The sequence below is a fragment of the Euprymna scolopes genome, chromosome 21 (genome assembly GCF_053919585.1).
Source record: "Euprymna scolopes isolate OS-2025 chromosome 21, ASM5391958v1, whole genome shotgun sequence".
NCBI classification, from domain to species: domain Eukaryota; kingdom Metazoa; phylum Mollusca; class Cephalopoda; order Sepiida; family Sepiolidae; genus Euprymna; species Euprymna scolopes.
Genome location: NC_136502.1, coordinates 111,274,085 through 111,293,033, shown reverse-complemented (window position 1 = coordinate 111,293,033; position 18,949 = coordinate 111,274,085). Strand labels below are relative to the sequence as shown.

At 34.2% G+C, this 18,949-nt stretch overlaps 1 protein-coding gene across 3 annotated transcripts in view; it reads left to right on the top strand.

Annotated features, from left to right (window-relative positions):
• Positions 1-18,949, top strand: part of LOC145242985 (protocadherin beta-16-like) — a 470,505-nt gene that overhangs the window by 178,993 nt on the left and 272,563 nt on the right. For all 3 annotated transcript variants that reach the window (XR_013862833.1, XM_080106104.1, XM_080106106.1), the window contains exon 2: positions 9,716-9,785. The gene's annotated coding sequence lies outside the window, so the exon portion shown is untranslated. The remainder of the gene's footprint in view (positions 1-9,715; positions 9,786-18,949) is intronic.

The following is an 18,949-nucleotide window of genomic DNA, read 5'->3' as shown; positions in this document are numbered from 1 at the left end:
CTAGATAAGACCAACAATTTGATGAGGATGTTCTGCCACCCAAGTATTCTTGTAATATCTTTGGATTGATCTGTAAATCACCAAATGGTGCGACAAGACAGTAAATGAGTCGTGAAAAGCAACTGGAATCTTAAGATCGCCACCATTCCAGTCATTATAGGAGCAACAGGGCTAATGAAAAAGAATTTCAAAAACTATCTGGCAAATATACCTGGTGAACCAAGTGCAAGAGAAATACAAACAATTGTACTTAAAGGAACGGTTAGAATCTTAAAAACATCTCTCGGTTGGAGTATTTAAACTAATAGGAGAATGTTTGGCGTCCGTTAGAATGCCCCATCCCCAGCAAAAACAAAGTGATAAGAAAACAAAGAGTCGTCTCAGGACGCTTACGAGTAAGTTTGAAATGAAACTTTCGTTGGTCTTCCATGCCTGAATTTGAACCCGCAACATCATCATCAAATACGCAGATTTAATTTAATTTAATTAAAAAAAAAAGAAGCACATTAGCCGTTTTGTTGAATATTTTGTTACTGTTAAAAGCAACTCTTTACGAGCGTAACATTTTAAGGGACAAAGACTAGGATTAAGAAAGCCGAAGGGGTCTGCTGAAACCCAGTCAGGCGAGACTAACTTTCTTTACTCTTCCTTTCACTTTATTACTTTATTGCTCATACTGATACTCCAGAACGTTTACCATATGTCAACCTACCCCCACCTCACCCCTCTAACCCTGGCCCTGGGTCATTAATTCCGTGCATGTGATTCTCTAGTACTGTTTCGCAATCATTACGTAGCTGTAATTAATTTCCGTATCATTATCTCTCCTCACCCCACTACTTCCTCTCTTACTCCTACCCAGTCGCATTACACAGATTACTACTACTACTACTACTACTACTACTACTACTACTAGTCATGTTACTAAAATGGTGGATAGGTGTGCAGTTGAAAATGTCGGATTGCTTGTGCAAATTCAACTTTGAAAACGCTCTATTATTTTACTTTCTTTCAATTGTTTCTTCACCCCCCCTACTCCTCCCCCCTCCCTCCGTTGTTACTTCTGTCCTTTCTTTCTCGGCTTCCGAACTTTTACGTTTGATTCCCTACGTCCATCAACGACATCGCTATTTTCTTTCTCGTCTCCTTTTTTCTTTTTCGACCTTTTTTTCGTCTCACATTCTCTCCTGTTTCCCCTCCTCTCTCCCCCCTCTCGCTTTCCTTTCTTTCTCCCTCCTTATTTGTCCTTCTCTCTCCCCCACCCTCTTTCCTCTCTTTCTTTCCCTTTTCCCCTTTTCTCTCCCCTCCCCTTCCTCTTTTCTCTTTCTCTCCTTTTTCCCCTTCCCCCCTCTCCGTTTTCCCTTCTCTCTATCCCTTCCTATTTCTCTTTCATTCTCTCCCTCTTTCTTCTACTCTCTCCCCCCTCTTTCTTCTTCTTCTCTCTCTCCCCCACTTTCCCAGTTCTCTTTCTCCCTTTTTCCGTCTTCTCTTTCCCCCCTCTTTCTTCCTTTTCCCTTTTTTCTCTATATTTTCCCTTCTCTTTCTTTGTTCTACGCTCCCCCCTTTTTAAACCTTTTCTGACATGCCTCCACCATCTTCCCTTTCTTTTATTTTTTTTCCTTCTCTGCTTTTTATCCTTTTCTTTTTACTTCCACCGTCGTGCCTTCATTCTGAAATTCCTATCCATTGATCCTTCTATAACTTTCTTGTACCGGAAGAAGATAGGAAGCCTTTTTATTGATCAATTCTATTCAAGTCCATTAGGATTGACAATTTAGAAACGGCAGCAAATGTTGCGAGATGACTCTTCCATACTGACCAGGTTCGCGCTCCGCTTCCCGCCTCCTAAATGTTATTCGTGTCTGTTCTTCATCTTAATCGATTTTCACTATCTTTCTTTTCAAAACCTCCTTTATTCTTATTGTAATTACGACTTTGTGTCTGTATGTTTATAATCATAAATTGGAATATCATTTTTAATGAGACTTACTGCTTCAGGTGTCATTAGAACCCCAAATGCTTGAGGACGAGTATTAAAGAATCAAGAGGATTGCTATATTTTGTGGATCATGTAGCCAAACGTTGCTCTCAAATGTTAAACTGTGAATGGAAATTTTGATTGCATCTTTTCATTAAAACTATATTGTTTTATCCTTATGATTTTTACTAGCAGAGGAGAGGGGGAGGCCCGGCTTTGCCCGGTCGTAAAATACGCTTAAATATGATATTTGAATTTGTCCAGACTTCGTATATATTATCATAGAGTCGTGATTTCAAAAGTAAGAAAGAAGTATTTGGGTGCCATCAGCTAGAACCGAAACTGAAAGCAAAACTGTAGCATTCAAAGCTGGTGACGTTACCACTGTACCAAAGTGACACGCAAATGAACTGGTTAATAAATTAAAAATAAAAATAAACTAAGATTAATATACAAAATGTATAACGATTTTTTTTTTTCAATTTTGGCCCATTTTGGACCCCTTAAAAACTATTTTAACCGGAGCAATAAAAGAACGACCCGTAAAAATCTAATTATTTGAGCCCCCCCCCCTCGTAGCGCTGCTCTGCGACTTTTAGTTTTAGAAGAGATAGAGTTTAAAAATATGGCGACAGACAGACATATAGCTTTTTATATAGCAGATTTTTCTTTTTCTTATTTGTAATATTTTATGTTTATAGGGTTAAATTGACCTTTTTTTTTTATAATTTACGGACACGCCCTCAAACCCACGGTCCAATTTCTTACAATACAGAGCTAACCACTTTTCCTTAGTTGAAAATAAGCATGAATTTTACACCCGACGAAGGCTGTAGGTTTCAACAACCGAAACGTTGTGCCAATAACACTAGAGATGAGAATAATTGTCCAAACAATCAAAACAGTGCAAACATAGTTACGAATATTACGAAATCACTGATGATGACGCTATTATCCACACGTGGGAATCAAAATATAGCCACGAAGACAGCCAGGAAAACGAAAATACAACATGTCTACAAATAAAGATTACAGTAAGGATATATAAAAGTGCACAAGAGCGGAAACATAGGATTAAACTGAAAAGTCGACTTTCCAATTTTGATCGGGGCCTCTCGAGTCATTATGGATGTCCAGAAGTGCTATAAAGTCCTGGTTGGATGTAAAGTTTTATTTGAACTAAAGCCACATATAGGACTGCCGGCAACCATTGCAAAAAGGTTATAGAAAACATGAGGGAGTATTTTACCCTAACTGTCAATTCTAAAGTAGTTGAACAGTGGCTAGATTCTCATGAATTTTGGTGCATAACAGAGTTCTAAACAAATGTTTATCTTCCATTTCAACCATCATCAGCAGACTTGAGGTGATGACGTCAGCACCAAACACAGCCAAACTCTTTGCGAAGAACTTTGCATCAAACTCCATCCTTTGTGATAACGGGCGCCTACCTCCCCAAATTTTCTTTCAGGACAGAAAATACCCTGAGCGATATCCATACTTCTGTCAGAGATGTTTCCAGGATTATGGAGAACCTTGATTCCAGCAAAGCGTCTGGTCCTGAAAATATTCCGACCGTAGTGCTCAAAAACTACAACCGGAACTAGCTCCTATACTTACAAAGTTGTTTAAATGTTGCGTTAAGGAGAGATGCTTTCCAACACCTTGGAAAACCTCAGCGCAGTCTGCACATTAGCTAAACACACAAAAAGACAAGCAAATGATAATTTTTTTTAAATTGATTTTTAACTTTCCAGTGATCATTGTGATTCAATTTCACTAGCGAAACGTTTGACCTATGTAGGGGTGTAACTTGCTCAACTTTACCTCGACAGCTACTCTGCCATGTTGACTCTTTCTCGGTCCATTTCTCTCGTTATTGCTTTCATTGCTTAAATAAAAATCAATTAGCTTTCTTTGTTAGCGATTTTGTAAATTCCTATACTAATTTTTTGTCACATTCCAAAATATTTCGGATTTGGTTTCTTCGTAACCTACTTTTATTTCCCGTATGAATTTCATTTTTTTTGTTTGTTTTTGAAAGAGGGAGGGTGCATACCTTTAGAAAAATCCAATTTGGTTTGAGTTGAATTCCACTTTAAACATTCAATCTTTGTTTTTGAGTCAGCTTCCTTATTTCAAAAAGTATCTCTCAGCAGTTTCATTTTCGAACGCATAATTGTTTTTTAATTTCGATTTTTCCCTCCATCTTCGGTTTTCTTGTCTTCCCTAACCAGGTTGCATGGCGTAGATGTACTGTCCGCTAATGTAGAAAATAAACTTGGCCAAGTGAGTTCAAATCCCATGTGGTTTATGACCTAAAGCAACAGTCACCCCCTTAGAATTTGACCCAAAAGAGAAGAGATAAAATTCAATTGAGGTGGTGGTGGTGGGGGGGTATAGTCTTAATGATATTTTGTTTGCCAGGTGTCTTATCGTTATTTGTTTTCTTCATTCCACAAAATACTTGAAATGTTTTTTTTGCGGCAATTTTTTACTAGCACAATTTTGTGTGACGGGATATATATATATATATATATATATATATATATATATATATATATATATATATATATATATATATATATATAGTTTTTAAAAAAATATTTAAGTTTTATTACGAAAAATAAATTTTTTTAAAACAAAAATTTATTATTTGCCCAAAGATTACAATTCCGAGTACTATCCTTAACCAATGGATTTTCGATGTAGGCTCATCTCCTCAGAGGAAAAGTCATTAGCAAAATAATAGGTCTAATTTGAAATAATTTTAAAATATATTAAAGATGAAATCTTTTTAAGGGACATATGAGCCTACATCGAAAATCCATGGGTTAAGGAAAGTACTCTGAATTGTATTCTTTGTTCAAATAATAAATTATTTTGAAAAATTATATTTTTCTGAATGAAATGTAAATATAAAAAAAAACTATAAATTTTATTTGCTCTATCAAATATATTGAGCTATTCCTTTTTGAGTTTTGGATTGTCTTATATAAAAATATTACCTCCTAAAAATATTTTGTAATACTTGATACCACAGGATTCAATAACCTGCGTCCCTATTCGTCTCAGGATTCATATATATATATATATATATATATATATATATATATATATATATATATATATATATATATATATATATATATATAATCAATATCAACAAGGGTTTTATCACTCATTGAAGAACCCCTCCCTGGACTTTAGCCATCTAATTCTGTCCCGAGCCATTTGCTGCCCCGTGCGACCCATGTGCTGTACCAGGTTGTCCATCCATCTCATTCTTGGTCTTCCGTTTGGCCTCTTATGTTTATGAGGTGTCCATTCCACTGTCCTGATGGATCATCTTTTGTTATGTTGTCTGATGAGTCGTATACGACAAAACACATGTCAGTGCATAATTATATTTTAAAAACAATACATATGTCGCTCCCCATTCGGGGGTACCAATATTGGTCAAAGGAAAAATTATTCCCAACTGGCATTTAGGTAAAACTGCACTTTCGTATAAATAATTGAATTAATTCAAAAAGTATTGCTAACAAAAACAAATAAACAACATCTATGTAAAACGCGATATATTAAGTAGTCGTACGAGATAGTCCAGTGGCAGACGGTTAGGCTTCTTATCATGGGGTCCTAATTTCGAATCTTGCTAGATTCAGCCACTTTGATGAGTCATAGACGACGAAACACGTGTCAGTGGATAATTATATTTAAAAAAACAATACATATGCCGCGTCCCATTCGGGGGTACCAAATTGGTCAAAGGGAAAATTATTCCGACTTCGCATTTAGGTAAAATTGCACTTTCGTATAAATAATTGAATTTATTCAAAAAGTATCGCTAACAAAAACAAAGAAACACACACACACACACACGCACACACACACACACACACACACACACACACACACACACACACATATATATATAAATAAATATTGCAAATAAACACACAAATCGAGCACTGCAAAAAAAGTGAAGGTCAAATGTTTATATAAATACACATGTGAAGAAGTCGTTCGCAAGCACTGATCCTATGGGCTACAGGATAGAAAAGCCGACTGTCAACTTGATAGTTGTAGGTTCAAACTCTAGTTTGGGATGGGTGCTAGTCTTTCCATACTGAAGAGCTGCGAGAAAGCGAAATACTGTCTGGTTATGACTACTATATGTTAGTGTTAGGACGATTAATCAGAATCGGACTTTTGGGGATATCGGAATCGGAAAAAGTTGTATTTATTTCTCAATTCCTTTAATTATATTTTTCATTTGATTTTGTTTGAAACAAAATATTCCACTGCTACCACAGACAGACCTATTTCTGGTCCGATGTCACAATTTGCTTCCAAAAACGCTAGTCCAATAGATTGTTGAGCAATTGGCGGCAAATTTCAACTCGCCTGTTGGCTTGTGCTTTGGTAAGTTCGTGCGGATCTTAACGCAGCTTTTGTGTTAACAAAATCAAGTTGCTTCAAGTGTCGGTGAATTGTCGATTTGTCAAGTCCAAATTCATAAACCAATTCTCAAGTGTTCAATAAAGGCACAATGTCCAACCTGGTTTGCAAGTCTCCATCATCCAACTCTAACGGGCATCCTTAACAAGGCTTATCTTTAAGACTCATATCGCCAAAATCGGAACGCTTGCACCACTTTGAGAGCGCTAAGTGTATTTTATGACCGAGCTACGCCAGCTGCCCTTGCTAGTGTATATTATCTGGATTATTCCGACTACTGTCCTCATTTTTAATTCAGTTGTAAGTGACATTCTTCTGGAGGTTGAAAGTGCAAATTGCAAATTACTTAGGACCTCTATCCGTCACGGCTGACAGAACGAGAGCATGCTACTCCTGTGGATTAAATAAAGCGTTCAATTTGAAGTTCCGTGCAGATTCCCACGTTCAACAGAAAGATTTGACAAGATATACCCGAAGAAGGTCGGAAGTTACATGGATTGAAACGCTGTGAAAATAATACTCAAGATTTGAACAATAGTTCGAAGAATACAAAAAAATGGTAATGAATTGTTAGAGAAAAATTAGAATCAGACTCCTCTTAGAGTGGTACACTATGCTGATAAATAAAGTTGAATTTAGCCTAAAAATTGTTGTTTTATAAGTTGGACATAAGACTTATTGCGTGATATGTTATGGATTATAATTCACACATGTCTAGATCATTTTATTTGACAATATTGTTGATCAGTTGTAGATTAGATACTTGGATCTTGTTCAGAATTCACCTTATCTTGAAAAAAAAAAAAATGAAAGAATTAAAAATTTGTATGATGTATGTACCTATGACAAAATAAAAATATTATACTTACATAAGAATTACATAAATGTATCAAGTCTTACATAAATGTATCAAATAGTTGTATTTACATAAATAAAGGCGCAATGTCCAATCCGGTTTGCAAGTTTCCATCATCCAACTTTAACGGTCGTCCTGAACGAGGCTTCTCTTCAAGACTGATGTTGCAAAAATCGAAACGCTTGTACCACTTTAAGATCACCGCATATGCAATTGCTTTTCACATTCGGCAGCACAAATCTCTTCTGCGGCTTTTCTGGTTGAAAGACCTCGCTTCCAGCAATGTAACCTGATCGTCTTGAGGAAGCGAATTGCTCCCCAATGGAGAGGTTGAGACTTCCTGGCCCCTGAAAAAGACCGGATAAATATGATAAGATTGTCTACTTGAATCCCGGACAACGGCAGGTATCAAAAATACTTGAATTAAAACAGATATATTTTATTGTTGAACGAGATTTGTACTGGTTAACATGGAAAACACTCGTTCAGGCTAGCTCAATGAATGATAGGTTTTGACCTTGGGATCGTGTGAACATGATTTCATTTTGGTCTCAGATTGCAAAACTCTGGTAATATTGGGGAAGTGCACACACGCAAATGTATCTGGGGTTTCCCCAGATGCGTGGCTGGCTCTGATTGGTTCAGCAGATCGCCAAACCTCAACCCGTGACCTTACTATAAAAAGCCAATAACCGCTCAGATTAGACAGAAATCTCAGAAGAAACAGCTCCTAACGCCTGACTACCCCCCCTCTCCGCCATCCTGATCAGCATCCAGTGATGAAGAAGAGAGATTTGTGAAACTTGAAATGTTTTAGTAACTGAAAGTTGTACATATGTAAAAATAAATCTGTAACTTTCGTGAAATTACTTTTTAGTAGATAGAAACCCTGATTTTCTCCCTGGCGCATGCAAAGTTTGTTTTTGCTTTTCAGCAGAATTCAGCACAGAGGCGTTGAGAATTCAATGTGAAGATCTCGCGGTAGACGTGACATCACGAGCCACAGTTTCTGAAGAAGTTAGGGGTAGTTGCTTGACCTGAGAACGGGAGATCCGACCAGCAAAACGCGTCGAATTTCTTCCTCTTGTTTTCTCCTTGCGACTGTCTCAGATACAACGTGTGGGTCCGAATGATAAAATGTAACAATGCCGTTGAAGAAGATTAACGATCACATTACACGTAATTACACATATCATAATCATCACGTGACTTAAAACATTACAGCTGTTCAATTTTAGAAGCCTAGATATAAGCAATACTCTGACCCTGAGTTTTTTTTTCTATTTTTATTAATTTAATTCATTCCCCAAAATATTTTAACCACATAAGAATTTTTTCAGACGGATGCCATAAAAAATGAGGTATAACTCTGTATTCGTCAATACAGTTACTTCCCTTTGTTTAGAAGCATAATTAAGAAAAAGTTGCAAGCAAACAAATTATCGGGCAACTGTTATTTTAATATTGTGTCTAGAAACAGTTCAGGATGAGTAAACCGTCGATAATGAAAAAAATATATATACTTTAGATTCCATTCGTGACAAAACGTTTTCTATTTCCTTTTTCTGTATTTATGTAAAATACGGACGGCGTTGAAATAATAACGCAATTATTTAGAAAGCCATTCTTAACATGGGGAGTGGGGGTGTTTTGTAACTATTCTGCACTTTCACCTAACAATTTAACAAACAAAAGATACCGAATTTAACTTGAAAAACCTATCTAAAAAAATAGCACTGTTCATATTCTGCACACGTATCGAAAAAGGAAACGAATTTGGGTGCTTGTGCAGTTTAAAGACCGTTCTGAAATATTAGCGTTATTTAGAAAGCCATTTTTAATGTGGAGAAGATGTCTTTTTTAAAACTATTCTGTACTTTCACCTAACAAAAGATAACTTTATAATTGAATTTACCTGGAAAATCTTTTCTAAAATGGCACGAACTGTATTCTACACAAGTACTTCGTTTTCTCTTATAGTCTGAGTTAGGGGTCCCCAAAGTTTTTGAACGGGGTGGGGACACATTGCTGGCTTTTTAAAGCTATGAGCCTAATAATAATAATAATAATAATAATAATAATAATAATAATAAAAGAGCTTGACGTGTTTATACAATTTTACTCATTAACTTCATTAACTGGTTCTTCAAAACCTTATTTTTTAAATCATTTTCAGAACAAAAAACAGAAACCATCACAATATTGTCATACATTTCCATTTAAAAACTTTTTCCTGAATATTTTTTTACGTTTTCTATAAGATCTCCGCGGACCTGATTAAAGACTTTTGGCGAGTCGGGTCTGGTCCTCGGGCCATAGTTTGGAAAACCCTGATCTAAATTATGAATATCCACTTATTTAACTAATTTTCTATTTTTCACTATTTTTTTAATTTAAATTTTTTTTTTTTTTCACAGTTTGGACAAAATCACAAAGAAGGAAATACTTGTAACAAACAGCTTTAAATGGAGAACATAAGTGTTGTATGTAAGTAATTTCATTTAGATTCCATTTTTATCAATGTTTTTTTTTTCAATTTTGACCCCTTGGCAGCTATTTTTATCAGCTAAAAACCAACAGGTTAAATTTCACTATATATCAAGTTCAAATATGTAGACTAAAAATTGACAGGAGTTTGGTAGACACCGTTCCTAAGACAGACAGACAAAATCACGAGATTTTATGCAAAATAATACTTTTTTTTTTATTATGATTTGGGTATTGCATCATCTTCTAGAACGTTCCAAAGCCTTCTATAAATAACGTGCATTAGTCAATCCTTCACTTTATCAATAACACCAGACTGCAAAGATGGCTAAAATTAAGGAACACAGTTTCGATGTTAGACAAAAAATAGTGGATGCGGACATGAAAGGTAGTGGATACAAATCCATTTCTAAGCGTTTTGAAGTTCCTTTGTCAACAGTGAGAAACATTATTAAGAAGTATGGTGTTTTCAATACGATTCAAAACTTGACGTTCGAGGCCGTAAAAACAAACTTTCTTCCAGAACTGTACGGCAAGTCATTCGAGAAGTGGAAAAAGACCCGAAAACTACTGCTAAGAAAATAGTCCAATAATTGAGCGATCAAGGTATTGAAATTTCTGTTTCGACATTGAAGCGGGCACTGAAGTCACGTGGGATTCAAGGGTACCGACCAAGGAAGACTCCTCTCCTCTCCAAGAAACATAACAAAGCCCGCTTAGAGTTTGCACGGGAGTTTATTGACAAGGATTCAACTTTTTGGGGTTCAGATGAGACTAAAATTGAACGTTTTAGCAGCAGAGATGTGTCGTTTTTGTGGCGGAAGAAAGGAGAAGAATACAGTCCCTACGGTGAAGTATGGTGGAGGAAACCGTATGTTTTGGGGTTGCTTTTCGGTCAATGGCACTGTAAAACTTGTCACTGTTGATGGCATCATGAGGCAAGATCAATACATTAAAATATTGACTGAAAATCTGAAACCTTCTGCAGAAGGCCTTAGTTTTGGAACCAACTGGGTCTTCCAACAGGACAATGATTCAAAACATACGGCGAAATCGGTGAATAAATGGCTTTTGGATAATGAAATAAACGTCCTGAAGTGGCCAAGTCAAAGTCCGGACTTGAATCCAATGGAAAACTTGTGGACTGTGGTGAAGGCGAACGTGAAAAGAAGGAAACCAAGGAACCTGAGGGAATTAGAAGATATCGCCAAGAAAGAATGGTTTAATATTCCTGTTGATGTGTGTAGGAATTTAGTAATGTCGTATAGAAAACGACTGGAAGCTGTTATTAAAAACAAAGGTTTTGCAAGTGGCTATTGATAAAGGGTGCCAATAAATTTGAATTCGTCTGTTTTTTGTTATCATTAATAATATTTATTTTGAATATTTTATAATAAACTAAAAGTGTTTCAGGAGATCTGTAGATGGTCGATATAAATGTTCATCAACACTTTAATAAAAATAATTTGTGAAAAAATGTTTTTTTCGCCAAAAAACTTAAAAATTGAAAGGGTGCCAATAATTTCGGCTTTAACTATATACATTTATATATATATATATATATATATATATATATATATATATATATATATATATATATATATATATATATATATATATATACCCACACATACACACACACACACATATATATAGGGAATGAATTCACAGACAAAGTACTGTTTATATATAAGTAGATTCTCACATTCTCTGCTTAGTTCAATTTTCCTCGGCTTTTAACAACTGTTTCAAGTTCTGATTTTAACATTTAAGACTGACTTCTCTGAGATTTACTTTATATCTATATTTCGTTATATATACGAGGGTTCTTGTTTTCATCAAATTCAGATGTCAGTTAAATTACTGTAAAAATATTAAACTGTATATTTTCAATGTTGTGAGGGTTTTATAAAGCGTAAAAACGATGTTGGTGTGTTTTTATATTTAATAATTTATTTTTATATTTCAAGCGGTCCTCCGCTCTTGATCAATAAAATGTCGCGAAATAAAAATGAAATATGTTGGAAAACAAAAACTGGAAATTTATTTTATTCTATTTCTTTTCTTTTCTTTCTTTTTTTGTCTGACTGCGTTCATTCTTTGCAACAATGTTCAAAAGAGTTCACGGAATTATTTTTTACCGCTTCTGAAAGAATAATGTTGTACTGTTCATTATTTGTTAAAATTTGTAACGCATTAGCGCTCATTTCCACCGGCAACAAACAAGACGCAATTGATATCAATATGTCTAATAAATGTGAAACTATTTTCAAACGGATACACAGGCTGTTTACTAGATATATATACATATATATTTCTGTGGAAATATATATTTTCTTATAATATATATCAATCCTTATTTAAGAATCTATGTAATTACGGATTGATTGTTGCTATTTTTTCTGCTGAGTTAAGGGCATAATAGATTCAGTGATTGATATAATAATTAAGTAATTGATTTTGCGGTATGAAACAGATAATGTCAAGAATTGTAAATGTAAACTGAATTAAAGAAATAAATTGTAAGATGGTCAACATCATGAACTTTCGAATATAGTCTTTTTTCATTTATTCACTATATATATATATATATATATATATATATAATATATATATAATATATAATATATATATATAATCTGTGTGTGCATGTGTACTAGCAGTTAAGCACAGCTTAGCTTGGCCCCTATGTATTGTTCATAACTTTATAATATATATATATATATATATATATATATATATATATATATATATATATATTAAAAAGTTTAACTCGTGTCCAGGTAACCTACATCTAAAATTTCAGGTGTTTAGACACAGAATTGGCTAAGGAGTTTGCTAGAGTCTACAAAAGTCAACTCTTTCAATTTTGACCTCTTGGCAGAAAAATTTTCGCTCAGAAACTGATTAAAAAGCTTGCTGCGTGTCTGAATACCCTTTACGTAAAATTTTCAAATGTTTAGACCAAAAATTGGCTTAATAGTTTGCTAGAGACCGTAAGAGTAAAATCTTTTGAACTTTGATCCCTTGCCAGCCAAACTTTCAGCCAAAAACCGATTAAAAAGCTTACCCTATGTCTATACACTTTACGTAAAATTTCAAATGTTTAGACCAAAAATTGGCTGAGTGATTTGGTAGCGACCGTTTAGCTCAAATATTTTTTTAAACTTTGACCTGAATTTTGACCTCTTAACATTTATAGTTTGGAGGTCAAATATAACTAAAAAGTTTGATCCATGTCCAAGTAACCTACATCTAAATGTTCAAGTGTTTAGACCAAAAATTGGCGGAGGAGGATGGTAGAGTTTTCAAAGGTCAAATCGTTGACCTTTGACCCTTTGACAGCGAAATTTCTTGCCAAAAACTATTTAAAAAGATTTTCCGAAATCTTAATACCTCCTATGTCAAATCTCGACTTTGTAGACTGGAAATTGACAGAGTAGTTTGATAGGGAAATGTGCACACACAGACAAATAAACTTATATATATATATATATATATATATATATATATATATGTGTGTGTGTGTGTGTGTGTGTATAATTTCATGTCTGTAGATAAAAAATTCGTTGAGTATATAGGTTGAGAAGTCTCCTCTCACACATTCTCACTTACACACACACACACACACACACACACACACACACACACACACACACACACACACACACAGCATAATTACGTTGACACCGGTTCTCGTAAGATCACCGAAGTTTAGCAACGTTCAGTCTGATCAGAACGAGATGTATGAACAATTTGGCAATTCCAGGCGCTGTATGTAGGAGGACGCCGACAAGAGTTGCAAAACCTAACATCGACTGGCTTGTGAATTTGATACTCCCAAGGAACTTCCCCCTCTGGAGAAAGCCGGTTAAACCCCCATAGGGTTTGTGCCGTTTCCATATATATATATATATATATATATATATATATATATATATATATATAACATTAGTAGATGTTTTTATTTTGTTTTTGTTACCGATACTTTTTGAATGACTTCAATTATTCATACGAAATTGCATTTTTACCTAAATGCGAGTTGGGAATAATTTTCCCTTTAACCAATTTGGTATCCCCTTAAATGGGGAGCAGAATATATACTATTTTAAAAATATAATTATCCACTGACACGTGTTTCGTCGTCTACAACTCATCAGAGTGGCTGAATCTAGCGAAACTCGAAATCGGGACCCCGAGCCTAAACCTTTACCACATATTTTAAATATATATATATATATATATATATATATATATATGTGTGTGTGTGTGTGTGTGTGTGTGTGTGTGTGTGTGCGCGCGCGAAAACAGTTAATAAAATATGCTAAAAACACTTTGAAATGAGGTTAAAAACATATTTAATCTGAAAAGGAAACACTAGATAAATGGATATATATATATATATATATATAAATGGATATATATAAACGTATATATATATATAAACGTATATATATATATAAACGTATATATATAAACATATATATATATAAACGTATATATATATAAACGTGTATATATATAAACGTATATATATATATATATATATATATATATATAAACGTATATATATATATATATAAACGTGTATATATATATAAATGTATATATATATAAACGTATATATATATATATATACATATATATATATATGTTTATATAAATAAATAATGATTTTAACTTGTCAGATGAGTGCCACTCCCTCAGGCACTTAAAGTCCATGAGCCGAAAAATGACTTCTATCGCCACAGGACGATTTTCATAGACAAATGCCTGAGGGAGTATCTATACACAGATGATCTTACAGAGTCTAAGCTTTGTACGACTGTTAAGTCTCTCTCTCTCTCTCTCTCTCTCTCTCTCTCTCTCTCTGTTCAAAATGTTTAGATCCAGCACCAACCAAGATCAAGTTAAACTGCAGACCAGCTTAATGCGGGTACTGGTCTCCCGCTTTATGGTTTTTTAAATCAGAGATTTACTTCTCCTAGAAAGCTGTCCTTCACCACGGCTTACGGGAGCCCTCTCTACCCCAACACACACATACATACACACAAACAGACACGGTGCTAGTTGGCCATTGACCCCGAAAAATGGGTCATTCGCCCTTTGGAAGGTTTGTTTTTAATCCTTCAAGGAGACTAGTCACCCTCCTCACCAAACAAGTCTGTGTGAGGGAACCAGTTTTGTCGCCGGTGACCCGACCATGAGGCAGGTAGTACTGGGTTATATGGTACCAGTAGCATATGACATGACCTGACTATATATATATATATATATATATATATATATATATATATATATATATACAAACATATATATACATACATAAATAAATATATATATAAACATATATATATATAATATATATACATACATATATATATACATATATATATATACATATATATATACACACATATATACATATATGATGATTGATGATGATTGCAACGTATTGTCAGACGAGTGCCACTCCCTCAGACATTTAAAATCCATGAACCTAAATGCCTGAGGGAGTATCTATACAAATATGATGTTACAGAGTCTTAGCTTTGTACGACAGTTAAGTCTCTCTCTCGGTTCAAAATGTTGAGATCCAGCAACAAGCAAGAGCAAGATAGCCAGCAACAAATTAAACTGCAGACCAGCTTAATGCGGGTACTGGTCTTCCACTTTATGTTTTTGTTTAATCAGAGATTTGCTTCTCCTAGAAAGGTTGCCTTCACCACGGCTTACTGGAGCCCTCTCCACTCCAATACACATATACACACACACAAATATACTCGGTGCTAGTTGGCCGTTGACCCAGAAAAAGAGTTCATTCGCCCTTTGGAAGATCTTGTTTTTAATCCTTCAGGGAGACTAGCCGGCCTCCTCACCAAACAAGTCTGCTGGGGGAACCAGTTTAGTCGCCGGTGACCCGACCATGAGGCAGGTAGTACTGGGTTACATGGTACCAGTAGCACATGACATGACCTTACATATATATACATATATATATATACATATATATATATATATATATATATATATATACACACATATATACATATATATACATATATCTACATATATATACATATATATATATGTATATATATATATATATCTATATATATATATATATATACCCTTATCCCCGAGTGGCTTCTGGGCCTTGATAAGCGGTGTCCTCCATGTAATATATAATGAGAAAGAGTTCAATGATTTATGGAGACATAAATGAAGACATGATCTGCTTATCCAATCAGAATTCCCAGCTTTCATTTCTGAATTCGCTCCGATTTCCACAAAACATAATTATAAGTGAAAAATCCACACGCCGGTAATTACTTCTGCTTCAAATGAGAGAATTAATTAAAAAAAATTAAATTGTTTCACATTTATTTTCTGATATATGCGGAACGGGCGAAAAACCTAAAATTTTATTTATTCATTTTGTCTTTTTAAATAATTCACAAAATATTTTTAACTTTCGATCAGTGTAAGGAATCTTATTTTAATAAGATTTAAACTTGATTAAAATGATTCAAGCTAGAAATAAGGCAACGTTGCGGAAAGTAATGTTCTTTAATAAGGTGGCTTTTCATCCACCGCCGTCGTTGGTTCCGGTAGGTGAGCGATGAATTATATCGTTACAAATAATAAAAATAGATGAATCAAGTTAAAGCTTGAAGCGTTTATAGACACAAGCAATGAAGCCTGCTAAATACATTAGATATCCTGTTTCATCCAATCTACATCGCCTTTCTGTTAATGTTTATCATCATATAATGTCGCCCCTTTGTTGTGAAATAGACAAACGGAATTAATATCAGCTCTCAAGTCTTATAACTTGGCTGGCTTCTTGTTCATAAATCTAACATATAAAGCAAAGTTATTTGTACGTGTAGCCGCACCACAGATAAACAATTGATCCAAGAGCCACACTATCTGCACATTTTGGACCAGCACCTTCGTATTAGATAACCGGGATCTATCTATCTATCTATATATCTATCTATCTATCTATCTATCTATCTAATTATTAAATGCCTACATAGATACTAGTTTTCCATCATATCGGGAATCATCAGCGCAGGGTGTCACTATTAACACTGGTCGAGAGATTCGAACCCGGCAAAGAAGCCATCTCTGACTCCATTAACAAGGACCAAATCCATTCGGCCACCGTTAACCACGAGAAATATTGTTGAAATTTAAACATTTATTTTTAAATGTTTTTAACGTCTGTCAGAGTGATCTAATCATTATATGATGATCTGCGCAAGAGAACTAAATTGACCGATTTTAATTCAACGGAATGTGCTCAATGATAAGAAACGAGTTTTTTTTTTGTTTTTTTTTAAGGGCTGACATTAATATTTACTATAATAATTATTAAATATCCTTTCGGAATCATCAGTGCAAAGTGTTACGATTAACACCGGTCGAGAGATTCGAACCCGGCAACGAAGTCGTTTCTGACTCCATCAGAAAAAAAAGAGAGAAGATATTAAATATCTTTTGATGAGTTTTATTTTTTTATTAAAAAAAAAAACATTTTAATAAACAAACAAAACCTCTTATCTTCGACAACGTCAAAAATGAAAAAGCCGATTCTTCGAATTGTGTACGCTTTGTTTTAATATTTCTTCGTTTTCTACGATGATTCAATTTATATCTAAATTATTATAATTCGAATATATATATATATATATATATATATATATATATATATATATATATATATATATATATATATATATTTATAAATAATCACCTAAAGTTAAAAACAAAACAGCAAGGGAGATAACTCGTTTTAAGCTGAAGCATTAAAAAGAGTTATCTACATTTCCAATCAAAAAGGCGGGCAAACAAATATCGGTGCAACTGCACTGCAATAACGAAATTCGGAAAACGAAAAAAATCGATTAAAAAATAACAATGTTATCTACTGACTTTTGTGTCAATTTCAACTAAAAGCAACGATATCTACTTAATAGGCATAGCAGAAGTACTTAAATATTATTGAATTATTAAAAAAAAAAAAAAAAAACAGTTTTCGATTTTTATCGTAAAAAACCATCGCCATATTTTGGAGGGAACACGTGACATAATAACAAAGAAAGTAACTCAGTCATGCTAAAAACAAGGAAAAGAGCTTAAAAATGACAATAGTTAGACACTAGTTATCTTTCCTTGGAATTTTCCAGTGTTTTTAGTCAAATATGTTATTTTCGCTATTTTTGTAAAAAAATGTTTTATTCAATAATTTTTTTCTATCTCATCGTTTTTCGTAATTTTTGGATATATTAATTACTGTAGCATAAAGTAGAGATACTCGACTTGCCTTAAAATTCAATATAAAAAGTTCGAATTTGGCTATTATAATGTAGTTGCATCCAACTATCCTAGAACAACATAGTTCGTTTCTGGTTTCTTGAGAGGGGGGGGGGCGGAGTTCATTAAACATACGGGTGACATTGTCCAGCTCAGGTTTTCTAAACTTCAAGACACCATGGACCCTCTGAGCAGGGCAAAAGTTTTTCATGGCGCATTAACAAGATAATTTCTAAAATAAATATGAGACACATTAATTTCAAATTTATTGGAATAATCAAAAATTGTTACATATTTTGGTCATTTATGTTTTATGAACCATCCTGAAACTTTTTACACCTGTAGTTATGTATCATATCTATTTACCGTAAAAAAAATCAATAATTAAATATCTACAGTCATTTAATTTTTCCATTTGGTCCTTTTTAAGAAAGGGCTTCCGGAATCCCTCAGCCTCACCCAGGAATTTCCAGGGCTCCGTGGAGCCCACTTTGGGAAAACCTGGTCTAGCTAACACCCTGACCAATCTCCATTCAAGCGTGTTTGAAATAAGCAGAAACGAATCGCTTGGGTCTATTATTCATTTCCCTATCAGAACAGATGGCGTAATTCTCTTCTGGTTTTGGGGTCAGTTTTTGGTTTGATGAAGACCGAAATTCCTCCTGTGTTTGGGAATCGGTCGTAAGCAAATAGAGTTTCATGTTAGTGCAGATGATAAGGACGTGGACGAAATAAAGATGTTTCATGTTAGTGCAGATGAGGTGATAAGGACGTGGACGAAATAAAGCTGTTTCATGTGCTTAACGAAATAAGGATGAACAGATAGAAATGAAAATAGTTAT